This window comes from Thamnophis elegans, chromosome 14, assembly GCF_009769535.1.
Source record: "Thamnophis elegans isolate rThaEle1 chromosome 14, rThaEle1.pri, whole genome shotgun sequence".
In the NCBI taxonomy this organism is placed as follows: Eukaryota; Metazoa; Chordata; class Lepidosauria; order Squamata; family Colubridae; genus Thamnophis; species Thamnophis elegans.
The window spans coordinates 18904119-18918880 of NC_045554.1; positions in this window are offsets into that span (position 1 = coordinate 18904119).

A 14762-nucleotide genomic window follows, 5' to 3' on the forward strand; every position below is an offset into this window, starting at 1 on the left:
GGAAAGCCACCAAGGTTGAGAAACAGTGCTTAAAGTAGCAGTCTGAGCCACATTAACCTGATTTTTGGAAAACGAAACCATTTGTTTACAGGAGGGACTTAGCCACTGCCAGCCCGCACAGCTTCACAATCATCCTTCCTTCCCACCATGGCCCAGGGGGCTGGGTGTATATGTGTGTGTGTGTGTGTGCTGGCAAATATCTGGCCGTCTTCTTAGGGAAACTTATCTCATGCAGCCAAGGGACAAGAAATGGAGGCTTTGTGACTTCAACCAATGTTTCTGCCCCACCATTAAACCGTTCTCTGGAACTCTCATCCCCCCCCCCCGTTTTAGAAATGGGGGGCAGGGATGGGGGACAGTGGTGAAATTCAATTTTTTTTACTACCGGTTCTGCAGGCATGGCTTGGTGGGCGTGGCAGGGGAAGGATACTGCAAAATCCTCATTCCCTTCCAACTCCTGGGGGAAGGATATTGCAAAGCTCCATTCCCACCCCACTCTGGGGCTAGCCAGAAGTGGCATTTGCCGGTTCTCCAACTACTCAGAATTCCCGCTACCGGTTCTCCAGAACCTGTCAGAACCTTCTGGATTTCACCCCATTTGGGGGGAGGAGGAGACCACAAGACCACCTTGCCTCTTGCAGGGCTGGATTGGCGAGACCAACAGCTAAAGGTTCTGCCTGAGCTCAGTGCAAGTTGACTCACCGGCCCTCAAAGGCAACCAGAGGGCTGTCTGGAGTCACTCAACCACGGCTTGTTTTAAACCAGGTTTACCGCCAAAACATCGGTGGCTAGGCGCGCACGTGGTGTTCGGGGTGTAAAAACGCGACGGCACTAAGTGAGGCACTTGAGAGTTTTGAGGGCTGTGGAAAGGCACCAGGGAACCGCCGGCTTAGGCGGGTGCTGCGCTTTGGAGCATCCAAGGGTTTACGGGGAGGTCTGGGTTCAGGTCGCCATCGGGCGATGGGGACCTTCCCAGGGCTGAGCAGCTGCCACGGTCGCTGCGGGGCTGATTTCGTGGGAGGAGAGCGGTGAGGACTCCGGCGGTCCTCCAGCGGTTCCTGGCCCTCCATCATCCCGTTCCTTTTCGGAACCGTCCCGGTTGCAGGCATCGTGCAAACCGCCTCGCAGATCCCCTCCGTCCCGCTGCTCTCGGTCGCCCTTCGCTTGTCTCCAGGCCGTCCCGGGAGGCTCCCCCTCCGTCCCGCGCGCTCGGAGGTGCCGCAGTTGTGCCTCGCCTGCCGGCAAGGCCCTCCCGAGAACTTGGGGCCCCGGACCGGCCCCGCTCTGCCCCTCGCTTGGGATCCGGCCGAAGGAGCTCCCGCCCACCCCTTTGCACAGGTTCGCCTCAGGAAAGGCCTCGGCACGGAGCGCGTCCGCCGGCTCGCCCGGCCCGTTGGGAAGACGCGCCGAGCGCTCTGTACGTCCGTAGAGGCGCCCTCGCCCGGCTCGGCGCGGCTCCCCGATGCCCGGGCTGGGGCCTTCCGGGGAGGGGGCTGGGCCGGCGCCCCCCGCGCGAGTCGCGCCAAGCGGGAGCCGCCTCCTTCCCGAGCGACGCTCCAGCAGGGCAGCGGCAGCAGCGGCGGCGCGGGAGAGGCGAGCCAGGCGCAGCTCCGGCGCGCCCGGCCATGGAGGGCTCGTGGCCGGATCCGGCGAGGCTCTTGGCGGCGGCGGCCGCGGCGGGGAGCCGGCTCAGCCCGAGCCGGCAGGAGTGAGGACGCCGCCGCCGCCGCCGCTGCAGAGGAGGAGGCGGCGGTGGCTGTGCTGAGCGAGCCCCCGCCGGAGCCCGGCAGCCGACTTGTCCCCGCCCGCCGGCGAGGCGCTGCGCCCCGGCCGCGCGTCTCCATTGCGCGTCGCGACCGCGGCAGCCGCTGCAGCAAAGGAGCCGCCGCCGCCGCCCCGTCCCGCCCCGAGCCCGGCAGCTCCCGCAGCCCCCATCGCCGCCGGCTGGGGCGCGGCCGGGCATGAGCCGCCCCTGAGGACCCCGCCCGGGCCAGCCCAGCCGCCGCTCGCCATGGGCAAGGACCAGGAACTCATGCAGGCGGTGAAGGCGGAGGACGTCGGCGCGGTGCAGAAGCTGCTGCAGAGGCCCAAGCCGGGCAAAGCCAGTGAGTGCGCGGCGGCGGCGGGAGGGCCACGGGGAATGTCAGGCCGGGCACGCTGTCCCCCGCGGGGGCAGGGAGGAGGGCGCCCGCCGGACGGGAGCCTGTGGCCGGGGAGGGAGGGAGGGGGGGAGAGCGGCTCCGTCTCGTCCTGCTCGCGAGCCCCGGAGATCCGGCCGGGGGACTCACGCGCCGCCGCCGCCTCCAGCCCCGTCGCCGGAGGCAGCTGGACGTCCGGCGCCCGGCGACTCTCCGCCGCCCTTGGCCGCTGCCCTCTCTTGCCCTCGCCTGGGCTCTTCGGGCTCTGGGCGGAACGTGCCCGGTGCGGCGCCCCCACCCACCCCCGGTGTTCCTTGGCGCGGCGGGCCCGGGAAGCGGCGGCGGGCGCGGAGGGAAATGAAATGCAGCGTTACGCGCTGCTCCCGCTGCTGCTCCACCCCCTCCGAGCGGCGGGCTGGCAACGGGGCTGGGAATGGAAAGGCCCCCTCGGAACAGGTGGATGCTCGTCTCTTCAACTGGGGTTGGGGAGAGAGTAACCCCCGGGAGCTGTCCAGATTGTGCCGCTTTTAGTCGTCGCTAAGGGGGGAGGCCGGCCGGAGGCTGGAGAGGCCCGGGGTGGCAGAACAGACCGAGGGACAGGGAGGCCGGGTGCCAAGGCTGGCTGCAGCACGGAGGAGCACCCAGCCCTGGCTCCTGCTCTGCCTGCAGCTGGGACCGGGCCAGCTTTCTACTGTGCTCTCCCTTTTGTGCTCTGCAAGTGTGAGACCGCTTGGTCAGCGGAGGCAGCCTTGGCACAGGGCGAGGGCATCCTTCCCAGGATGGTCCCTCTGATCTGGCTGCCTCTCCAGCCTGGTGCCTTCCTCTGGGCATGGCTCCTTGGCCAGGACTCTCCACTGCCCGTCCTTCACTGACCCCCACAGGTGATTGGGAAGAGGGGTTCCTGCTTGGTTCCCCTTCCCTTTCGGCCCTCCTCCAGGCAAGCCAGAGTACTGCAGGTCCCATCTCCCAGATTCTCCCTTCTTCCTTCAGGTGTAGGAGTTCCAATGCCTAGAATTCCCAGCAGCTACCTCATTGGCTAGAGAGTTCTGGAAAGAAGGCTACTCCTTGGGGATAAAGGGTGCCCAGCCAGTCTACCTGGAGACTGCTGCTGAACACCCGTGCCAAATTGGTAGTCAAGCCTTTGGATGGGTTTCCTGGTGGTGAATGATGGAGACCATTTGGTTGTCTCTCGAATCTGGACTGGGGGGGTGGGAGAATTGGGGAGCCTGAGGTCTAAACCTTCTTTCTGGCCTTCCCTGCCTTGCTTGAGACAAGAACTGGGGCTCGGCCTCCATCAGGAGGGTGGTCAGTTTGCCAGTTTTTAAAACCTCGGGAGTATCCTGAGAAGAGAAGAGGCCTCCTTGGCCAATTCAAAATGCAATGCCCCCTGGGGGAACATTTCCGCCAGCCGGCTGGACATCCTCAGGGATAAATAGAGAGACAGTCTGGATGGTGAAGCTCTTGAGATACTTGGTAGCCCCCAATACGGTGGGCAGATGCCAGGACATGGTGCTGTTTTACCCAGTGGAGGAGGGGATCTCCTAGACCAGTGTTCCTTAAGCTTGGCAACTTCTAAGATGTGTGGACTTCAACTCCCGGAATTCCCCTGCTTGCGGGAATTCTGGAAGTTGAAGCCCATTCATCTTAAAAGTTGCCAAGCCTGAAAAACACTTTCCAGACTGATGCCAACGGTTGCCTTTGAGTGCTGCATGGGGCTTGTGGGTCACTCTGCAGTCTCTCTCTCTCTGCCTTCTTTCCTGCAGTGGCCACTCCTGTTTTTCTCCTACTCTTGTTCCTAGAAGTCCATCCTGTCCCAGTGACACATTGGCTTTGGGGTGAGCATGTGGTTCTGTGTTTGAGCGAGGGGGTGGAGGGAGGGGGGTGGAGAGACAGGAAGAAGCAGGAGCTCTGGGCCACCAGCCAACTCTTTTCAGAGTTAATGCTTTGAGCTGCTGCATCTTTGGGAGCATCTGAGACCTGTGAGATTGTAAGACAGCACTAACCTTGGATCCCCTCCTTCTGCCCCATAGAACAGCACCCGTGGCCTTTGGATGCCAGTCTGTGGAGGGTTCGGAAGCCCCCTTAGAAACAAACCCAGAAGATGGGAAGACTGGGCTTAGCCTGGTTTGATTGACAGCATAGGGTATGAGTTCTTTCATTCAAATCCAGAACATGTGAATGCAGCCCGCAGGCCATTCCCGCAAGATACTCAGGATTTGATGGTGCACAGGCTTAAGGGAAGACATAGGCCCTCTTCTTTCATGCATGCTAGACAGAGCCACATTGGGGGGGGGGGGTTCAGAGCTGGGAAGGGAAGAAGTCCACCTTGCTTGTGGGGAGCTGAGATGGTGAATGGTCCCTGTGGGAGATGGCTGCATCCTCAGGGCCCCCAAGCAGGATCGAGCCTGCTTTGTAGCTGGATGGAAGACTCCAGGGAGTCCCAGGGCTCTGGGCTGGACTGGAAAGTTTTTGAAGAGGCTGCAGCTCACAGGATGGCTTAGGGTTGGGCTTGGCTTGAGGCTATCCTTCCCTTTGGAGTAAAGACCCATCCAATCTATCCCCTCGTGTCCCTGGACCCGTGATGGCAAACATATGCCATGCGTGCCACAGGTGGCATGTGGAGCCATATTTGCTGGCACCTCAGCAGTTAGCTCCAGCTGATTCTCGGCCTTCAGAAGGGCGGGGGAGGCGAAAAACAGGCCAGCAGGCCAACCAGAAGTTCATTCTCGAACTTCCGTTTGGCTCGTTGGCTCTGTTTTTTTGCCTTCCCCAGCCTTTAGGAAAGCCTCCGGAGCCTGGGGAGGGTGAAAACTCACCCCTGCATGGGGGTGGGGTGGAGTTTGCACACATGCATGGGGGTCTCACTTGCATGCACAAGTGGACGGGGGGCATTCAATTGTGGTTGGAAGGCAGTGGCTGATGGATGGTGTCCCCTGCCAATCCACAGGACTCATGCTGTGTTGGGCTGGAAAGGAGGCGGACTGCTTTTTGCTAGAGAGCCCGCCTATAGAGACTTTCCTAAAAATATGGTTTGAGCTAGTGGGTTTTCCTCCAGGTCAGCAGATACGGGTGAAGGAAGGATCTCTGTGCCCCTCTTTCCAAGCCCAAAGCCTTCTGCATCTATTAAGAGGACAACTTTCCAGCCGGGCATGATGGAATTTGTAGTCCAAGGCATGTTACAGTGGCAGCTGGGGAAATTCCTTCTCCACCATTGGTGGAGGCCAGGGGAAGCTCCAGTGGGCTGGAGCCAAGCTGGGTATCTCAATCTGGGGATGAGGGTGGGGGGAAATGGTATCTTTTCAGGAAGCCGGTGCTGGAGAGGAGAGCCTGGCAAACCAGGGCCTGTGCCCGTCAGCCACAAGGAAGGCTGCTGGCTTTGGCCACTCATTTGGCACTTCCTGAGAAATTGAGCCCTTGGGAGACACAGTTCCCAGGGGACATTGCTTGCCTTCCCCGAGGTGGATGCCCCTGGTTCACACTGATTTGAAACTTGACATTCGGCTGAAATTTGACTGGGAGATTAGTTGCTATAATTTGCAGCGGATATAGGCTAAGACATGGTTTGAAAATTTGAATCATCTCTGGAAACGTGTTTTGTTAAAAAATAAGTCCTGCTCCCTTTTGGTGTTATTGGAGATTTTGCTAATCAGTTGACCTGCTGACAATGCAGCTCAGGTAGTTTGCCATGCTGGTGGTAATTCCGGCGAAGAAACCTTGGGAGACGTTGCATGTCACAATGTGAGCAGCAAAGTCCTGATTAAAAAGTATATTCAGGGCAAAAAAAAAAAAAGTGTGTATGTAAGTGTGTAGAGACATGGTGGCTCAGTGGCTAAGACACAGCTTGTCGATCAGAAAGGTCTGCATTTTGGCGGTTCGAATCCCTAGTGCCGCGTAACGGAGTGAGCTCCCATTACTTGTCCCAGCTTCTGCCAACCTTGCAGTTTGAAAGCACATAAAAAATGTAAGAAGAAAAATAGGGACCACCTTTGGTGGGAAGGGAGCAGTGTTCTGTGTCCCTTTGGCGTTTAGTCATGTTGTCCCCATGACCACGGAGACGTCTTTGGCCAGTGCTGCCTCTTCAGCTTTGAAACAGAGATGAGCACCGCCCCTAGAGCCAGGAACAACTAGCACATATGTGCAAAGGGAACCTTTACCTTTATGTAAGTGTACATCTCTCTCCTGCCTTTCACATCCCAATAAAATTAGGCATTTCAGGGATTGGGGTTGTAAGGCAGCATTTGTGCTTGAGAAGTCAGCCAAGAAGAGCTTTTGGGGTCCCAGTGTTCCCCCAAACCCTGCTCTGTTCCTATCCTGGGAGGGGGTTCTCCCATCCTGGGGCTTCATTGAGAGGGATGCAGGCACTTCTAGCCAGAGGCCCTTTCAGGAAGGGGAGAGGAGGGAGACCATGCTGTGTTCATGGAGGTCAGGGTTTCTGGCCATCCCCATGTTTGAAAAGGTCAGGTTAACCTCCCAGCAAAAGGCCAAAGGTTAGAAGGGGACAATTTGGCTTTCTGACCTAGGAGAGATCCATATTGAGCTCTCTGCTCAGTTAAGGAGCTCATTGGCAGTTTGGGGTAGTTGCTCTTTCACAGTCTGTCCTACCTTACAGGATTGTTGTTGTTGTGGAGAAGCCTAAGTAGAAATACCCAGGTGTATTTGTCAGAGGGAGGATTCTATCTGCTGTGTTATTAGGATATACCACACAGGTGATAAACAAGGAAGAAGAACTTCCTCTGAGGCCCTCCTGAATAGTTTGTTTCGTTTGTTTCGTTTCGTTTATTGGTTTTGTATGCCACCCACTCCCGAAGGACTCCGGGCAGCTCACAATAAAACAGGGGAGGGGATAAATAAGACAGTACAAACAATATTAAAATACACAACAGTCACAATTGAAGTGGGGCTGGATGCTTCAACAGCCCCCAGCCTGCTGGAACAGCCAGGACTTAGTAACTTTACGGAAGGCTGGGAGGGTAGCAAGGGTCCGGATCTCCACGGGGAGCTCGTTCCAGAGGGCCAGGGCAGCAACAGAGAAGGCTCTCCCCCAGGGGGTCGCCAGCCGACATTGGCTGGCAGATGGAACCCGGAGAAGGCCGAGCCTGTGTGATCGAATCGGTCTTTGGGAGGTAATTGGCAGGAGGCGGTCTCTCAGGTACCCAGGTCCGATCACAGAATCCTAGGGCTGGAAGGTACCTTGGAGGTCTTCTAGTCCAACCCCCTGCCCAAGGCAGGAGTCCTTATTTCATTCCAGACAAATGGAGCATTCAAACTACAGGAGTGAAGCTTTTCCATTGATTGAGCGTTCTCCCTTCCTTCCTCTGGAACAGCTCTGCTTTTTTTTAAAAAAAGCTCCTTCTATGAGTTGCAGGAACAAGGGAGGCCTTCTTAGCTGTGGCCCCCACTTAAAAGGCATGCGCAGCTGCTTCTTCCTGGCTGTGTGGCCTCCAGTGCCAAAGCCACCTTGCGCAATCTCCTTCTTCTCCATAATAGGTACTACTCACTTGTATTTTCCTGGCCTGTGGCTATTGTCTGCTGCCGAGCTAGGGGGCAGCACCCAGCTACCCTTCACTGATCCGAAGGAAACTAAGCCAGGCGGGACTTTGTAGTATTTGGATGGGGGGGCACCAGGAGATCCCAGGGCCTACCCCTCACCAGGACTGACAAGTGAACAAACAATTCTGAGGAAGAAGGGCATGGCAGCCATGCTGTAGCCAAAGATGCTAACATGGCATCTCTACAAAGACACCTAAGGATTGAGTCTGACTCCAAGAAGAATTTATTTTTCATTGTTTGGTGCTTGAAAGAGCTGTAAAAACTCAGGCAGAAAAGTGATATATAGCCCCAAAAATAATATGTTGGAGATGCAGCTGGAACTTTGCATCTCCCCATCCTCCAAGGCCCGTCACTGGCGGCTTAGTTGATTAGGCAGCTCTGGGTGATTCTCCACTGAATGCGGAAAACTTTAAAATGTGTTTGCAATTTCCAGAGTCTTTCGCTGTTTGCCGTGTGATGTTGCTGATTATTCTACCCCCCACTGGGGTTGTTTTAATTTCTTTCTGATTTTAAATGGCTTAATTGTCTTTATGCATTCAAGGGTTTGAAATTTTGTTTCGTGGACCGCCAAGAATGAGTCTGCCATTGGGCACCATAAAACTGCAATGAAGAAATTAGTAACCGGACATAAAAGAATGCTGGGTGGGTCAGGTACCCACAGAATCCCCACCAGACTTTTGATTGGTGTTGACTACCCAGCCACTGGCAAAGCCTCTCCCTGAGCCACACGTGAGGGCCCCACATTCCAGTCCTACCATGCTCCTGCCGGGGGGGGGGGAACCCTTCACCAAGACAGAGGTATGACAGCCAGAGGGCTACTCCAGGCATGTTTGGGGGGGGGGGCTCTAAAAAATAGGGAGGAGGTCTTGGGCATTTTTTTTAATCAAAAGTTTTTTTATTAGATAAACATTAAAAGCATTGGACATAGTGCGACATTTCTGGCATAAACGTTTCCACATAGTGATTAGATATTACAACAGTTATATTTTATATCCATTACATGGGGGAGTGTAGTCAGTCAGATTACCTGTCCATTGATCCTTTCTTTTATATAATTACTAATCATACAAATACATATCCAATTCCTGCCTAGCACACAATCTTAATACCCTGTTTTCCAATTCTTAACTTGTCTGTGTTTTTCGGTCCCAGCATTTCCCCCTCATTTCTAATCATCAGTACCATTTGTCCCAGATTTCATGATATTCTGTCTCATCCTTGCCTTTGAGCTCTAGAGTCAGCCTGTCCATTTCTGCGCACGTCAGTATCTTATTTATTCTTGTTCCAAGGGAGTCTCTTTATTTTTCCATTTTTGTGCAAAAACCAGTCTTGCCGCCGTTAAAATATGCAGCATTAAATATAGTCCACCTTTGCCATATTTTTCTTTTGTGATCCCTAGTAGAAATAACTCTGGCCTCAACTCCCTCCTTTGATTTAGCATCTCTTCCGAATATTTTCTTAGCTGGTGCCAAAAAGCCCTAGTTTTCATGAACTCCCACCACAGAGGCCTTAGGCATTTTAAGGGATTATCTGGGTCTTGAATTATCGGAGGGCAACTGTGCCAGTCAATCATGGCCCTAAATAAGGAAGAATTTGCAAGCGCCTTTTCAGACTCAAAAGCGTAAGCTTTCGTGAGCTTTAACAAAACATGTTTTGATCAAATTTGTGACTCTAAAAAGGTGCTCTCACTCTCCCTTTGAGGATTTTTATCCCCTAAATCTTCATACACAGACCCCAAATGCAGCAACAACTCTCCTGTTTCCTGAAAGGGGCCTTGGAGGTCTTCTAGTCCAACCCCCTGATTAAGGCAGCAAGCCCCTATACCATCACAGTCAAATGGCTGTCCAGTCTCTTCTTCTTCTTTTTTTTTTCACAAGTCTTTTTTATTTCCATTTCATTCTATACAATCACATGTTTACTGTGCAACTGAGGCATATAACATTGGGTAATAAACACAGCCCTCACTTTTATAGAAAATGCCCCCTACAATACAAACCCAATATACCGCCTTAGCCCACCATACACCCTCTTTCATCCCCCTCCAACTTTCATTCTTCCTTCTCTCATACCCCTCTACACCTACTTCCCCTCCCCCTCTATCTAACCCTAACCCTATCACTCCCTCTCTTAATCCATTCCCTCCCTTCTTTCTCCTCCTCCTCTCTCTCACCCTCTCCACCCTCCTTCTTCTTTCACTCAGCTCCTCCCTTCGGTATACTTCTATTACCTTCCAATATATTCAGTTTGTTCTGTTTTGACACTAACATTAAAAAACCACAGTATACAAGTGCAATCATGCTTTAAAATTTAACACATATTATATTTCCCCCCTCCCCCCCTCCCCCTAGATCCCCACCTCCCTTCCCTCCCCCCGACTTCCCAGAGCCCATACATGGTATAACTTTTTGACAATCACAGTCTAAAATATCTCTACATTGAACTCAGCTTCTTGCTGTTACCCAAATTTTTAACAGTTTAAATTATTACTGATTTTAAGCATAAGCTATCTGGAATTTCTTAGTCCCGTATTTAACAAAACATGTTTTGATCAAATTTGTGACTCTAAAAAGGTGCTCTCACTCTCCCTTTGAGGATTTTTATCCCCTAAATCTTCATACACAGACCCCAAATGCAGCAACAACTCTCCTGTTTCCTGAAAGGGGCCTTGGAGGTCTTCTAGTCCAACCCCCTGATTAAGGCAGGAAGCCCCTATACCATCACAGTCAAATGGCTGTCCAGTCTCTTCTTGAAAACCTCCAGTGAAGGAGCACCCAGCGCTGTCAGAAAAGTTCTTCTTACTTCTAGATTGGATCTTTCTTTAACAAGCTTCCACCCATTACTTCTTGCCACTTCTTGTTATTCCTGGAGAGGGGCTTCCCTGTAACTGTCAGAGAGGTGACCCAGAGACCCCAGGCAGGCCTTTGCAGCCTAAGATAGGGGTGTCTACAGGGCGGGGGTGTTTAAAAGAATGCTACGAATATAAAATTTCTTGCTAGCACTGATGTTGTTACCTAGTTGGGTAATGAAACGTCTGCCAGAAAACAGCCAGGCTCATCAAATGACTCACCTGTATTGTTCTTCTACATTTATCCCGAAGCAACCTCCGGCTTCTTTGCAACACCGCATCTTTCAGTATCTGTATGTGCCGGTAGTTTTGGATCTGTCCTGTTCTCTGCGGTTCATGCCCAAATGTGTCTCCCCAGAAGGAATCATTTCCTTCGTTTGAATTCACCTTGGCCAGAGTGAAACCTCCACTTCCTAATCAGTGGTGCCATCCTTCACATCTGCACTTGAGGTCACAGGTGGAGTGACCTGCAAGATGTGACAGCACAGGTGAATGGATGTGCTTTTCCCATTTAGCAGAATAACAGCATTGGAAGGGACCTTGGAGATCTTGCAGTCAAGCCCTCTGCTCAGGCAGGAAACCTTACACCATTTCAGACCAATGGCTGTCCGATCTCTTCTTAAAAACTTCCAGTGATGGAGCACACACAACGTCTGGAGGCAAGCCGTTCCACTGGTTAATTGTCCTCACTGTCAGGAAATTTTCCTTTATTTTTAGGTTGATTCTCTCCTTGATTGCTTTCTATCCATTGCTTGTTTTGGAGAGTAGGTTGACCCCTTCATCTCTCTGACAATCTCCCCATTATTGGAAGACTGCTATCATGTCACCCCTAGTCCTTTTTTTTCCATTAAACTAAACACAGCCAATTCCAGCAACCGTTCTTCATATGTTTTAGCCTCCAGGCCCCTCATCATCTTGGTTGGTCTTCTCTGCACTCTGGAGCTCTGAGCAGAGCAGACTCTCGGTTCCAGCTTCCATAAGCTCATCACAGCCTCCAGTCACAACACTTGGGGCAACCTTTGTGGGGGACGACACTGAAGCCTACAACGTGGGTGGAGCTATTTTCAGAGAGATCTTGGTAGAATGAGGTATCTTTTTAAGGGCTTTGGTGCAACTTACTTTGCTTCTCAGCTCAGAAGGGCAGGCAAAAATCTTCAGAGTTAGAGGGTCCCAACCGCTGCTGGTTGCCCAGTCCAGATGCAGAGCTTTGGTTGGGATCCCTGATTCCTCTGCTGGAGATGCAACCAGGCCTGAGTAGGTTTTTCCCTGCCTTCCCCTTTGGCAGAGCTTCCTACCGGGGCCTCTGGGTGGGTGGGTGGGGGCCCTTAGCACTGCTAGCAGCAACTCCATCGCGGAGGTTGGAGGACCTCTCGCCTGCTCATCAACTTGCTCCTTGATTCTTGCTCCTTAATTATTGTAAAGCTGCCCACAATCTACTTAAAGCTTTCTAAAGCCGCTTAGCAGCGAGAGCTGCTGTCGGAGCTGCCCTGAGTCGGTGGGTTTCTCTTCCATTTCACCAGAAAGTAAAGCTCCCTTGGAAATGTTTTTGCAGGAAGAGGCTGGAGAGGGAGGTTTGTACTTGACCAAGCAGAGGAGAAGGGTGAGAATGAGAATCCTGCTTGCCCCAGGCCCCCAGCACCCCTCCCTTCCTCCAGTTGTTTCCACCCTGGCCTGAACCCCAGCAGGCAGCCTGGCCTGCCTTTGCTGGACCCTCTGGAACTGGTAGCTTCCCAAGGCCAGAAGAGACTCTGCTGGACAGGGGGCAGCCCACACCAGAGCGGCCCATCGTGGCTGCTGCTGGTGGCCCAGGCCTGTGTGGGAAGGAGAGTGATGTCAGATGGAAATGTCTTCCTTTATCAGCCCCTGAGAGCCAGGTTCACAGTTCACTTCGTGCAGATGGAGTCTCCAAGTCCGGGAGTGAAGGAAAGAAATCAGCACATGCTCAGAGACAATCTTGGGCAGTTTGCTTCATTAAGCAAAGGCTGCCCTTTCTGTGTTTTGCTGGGGAGTGTTTTGCGCATTCTGCAAATGTGGCGGACTTTGCTGACTGAACAGGAATAGCTGAGCCCAATGGGAGTTTTGAAAAGCTGCACGATGCGCCCCTGTTTTGAGCCTTGACGTGCTGGACTACGGTGCAGGTTTCCAGCGGGCAACTGCTTTCCTTCTGATTGTCTGTGGGGGATGGCGCTTCTGAAGGGCGGGGGGACAAAATGGACATTCGAACTGAGACACTCAAGCCATGATGGGACAACGTGGTTTGGAAGTCTTGGACGGTAGACGATTAGCCGTGGTACGTTTGAAACAACCCAGGTTGGGAAGTAACCAAGCATGATGGGTTTTGAAACCATTTCCCCCTTTTGCATTTGCATTTTAACGAGGGCTCGTTTGCTGCATGATGGGTTTTGAAGTTCTGCATTTTGGGCATCGGCCAGCTGTTCCGGACACCTGCCTTGTCAGGCTGACAGCCCCACTGCTTGCATAATCATCTCTTGATGTCTTGTTTTACATGCATTTTTCCAGCTGAGGGGATGTGTGTAGCCTCAGGGGGGATGGAAACACAACCACGGAGAGTATCGGGAGGAGGACGTTTCTTGGCCAGTGGGGATCGGCTGGGCTTTCTTCTCCTTTGCAAATGTGTTTGGTCAGCTAAGCTGAAAGATTGCAGGCTTCTCCTTCTGCACACTGGCGGTTCCTGGGCTATGGAGAGCCTGCCTGTTTTTCAAGGCAGTGCAGAGCTGTCGGTTCTCTCTCTCGCGTGTGCGTTCTGCCCATCTGCCGGGCTGCCTTTCCCCAGGAGAGGAGGAGGGCAAGGCAAGACCCTCCAGGGAGCCTCTTCTGGCTGCAATTACCTTCCTGGGAGATGGCAGCCCAGCCTTTTCCCCCTCTTCCGACCAAGGCCTCTCCTCCTGAACTGTCTTAAATCAAAGATGAGCCAGATAAATATTTAGCATTTCAAGGAGCCAGAAACGACAAAACGCTCACTTCAAAGTGGGAGAGCTGCCTAAAGTACCCGAGCTGCAATATGACGTCTGCTGGGCTGACCTCTGGCTTGGGGATGGACAGCTGGGGCTCCATCCCAAGGGAATCCATCTCAGCAGGAGGGGATAACACTGGGACCGTTCTGCTATCTTCCTTCAGTGTCCCAGATCCACAGCAAGAGATGGGAAGGAGCAATCTAATGTAGTAAGAACGAGGGCCAGGAATCCAGTGTCCTGCTCAGAACTTTGCAGCAGGGTGGATTTGATTTAAATCAAGTTGATTTAAATCACAATTTAAATAAGGATTTAAATCACTAGTAAATAGGCTTGATTTACATCAACTCGATTTAAATCCTAATTTTTAAAGAGCAACTGTCATCTCTGTCCTGCAGCGGCTCCTCCTCTGACCCACTGTTGACTCACTGACAGTCCCATTCACTTTAATGGGACAGCTGGTGATGCGGCAGGGACACAAGGTGAGGGAGATGCCCACTAACAGATGCTGCCAGGATGGATCTGAAATGACAGGTGTTCTTTCAGTCTAAGGACTCCTTTCTGGTAGTTAGAATCTTTGATATTATTATTTGCAAACAAAATGAACTTTTCCTGTTTAGCTTGCAGAGCTCGGATACATTGAACGGGTTTACCAAGAATGTAAATATTGCAGAATCTATAGCCTCTTATGCTATGCTACTAAGCTCCATTTCATGCTGAATAAACTAAATTATGAATGCATCTTAAATAGAAAAATTTAGATAGATTTTTACTCCAAAAGCATTTTATTAAAACAAATTTGATAAAAATTTTAAAAATCCAATCTAAATTTTAAAAATTCATCGATTTTTATCCACCCTGCTTTTCAGGCACTACCGGTGCTTCCTAATGGGAGCATGGAGATGGTTGCTTCCCTTGGTAAATGCCTCCAATGGCCCAGTGGGACGGGTCAAGTCATATGGCCTTCTGGCCCTACCACCCTATTCAGAAGCCAGTGCTCCTGGGGGTCACCCAGACAGCTTAGGAGAAGGAGATTCTCCAAGGTATCCTCCGAATGTAAAAAAAAAATTAAGGGGTGTAAATGGAGCCTCCTGGCTGTGCTAATGCAATCAGAGCTGGCTGAGAGAAAGACAGGAGAGCAGCTTCAGTCAAAAGTGGGTTCATGATGCAACTGTGGTGATGAAGGGATGTTCCGTGTTGGAGATCTTGATTGGGGGGGATGATGTGGGTACTCTGATAAGAGCTGATGCCAAGCTG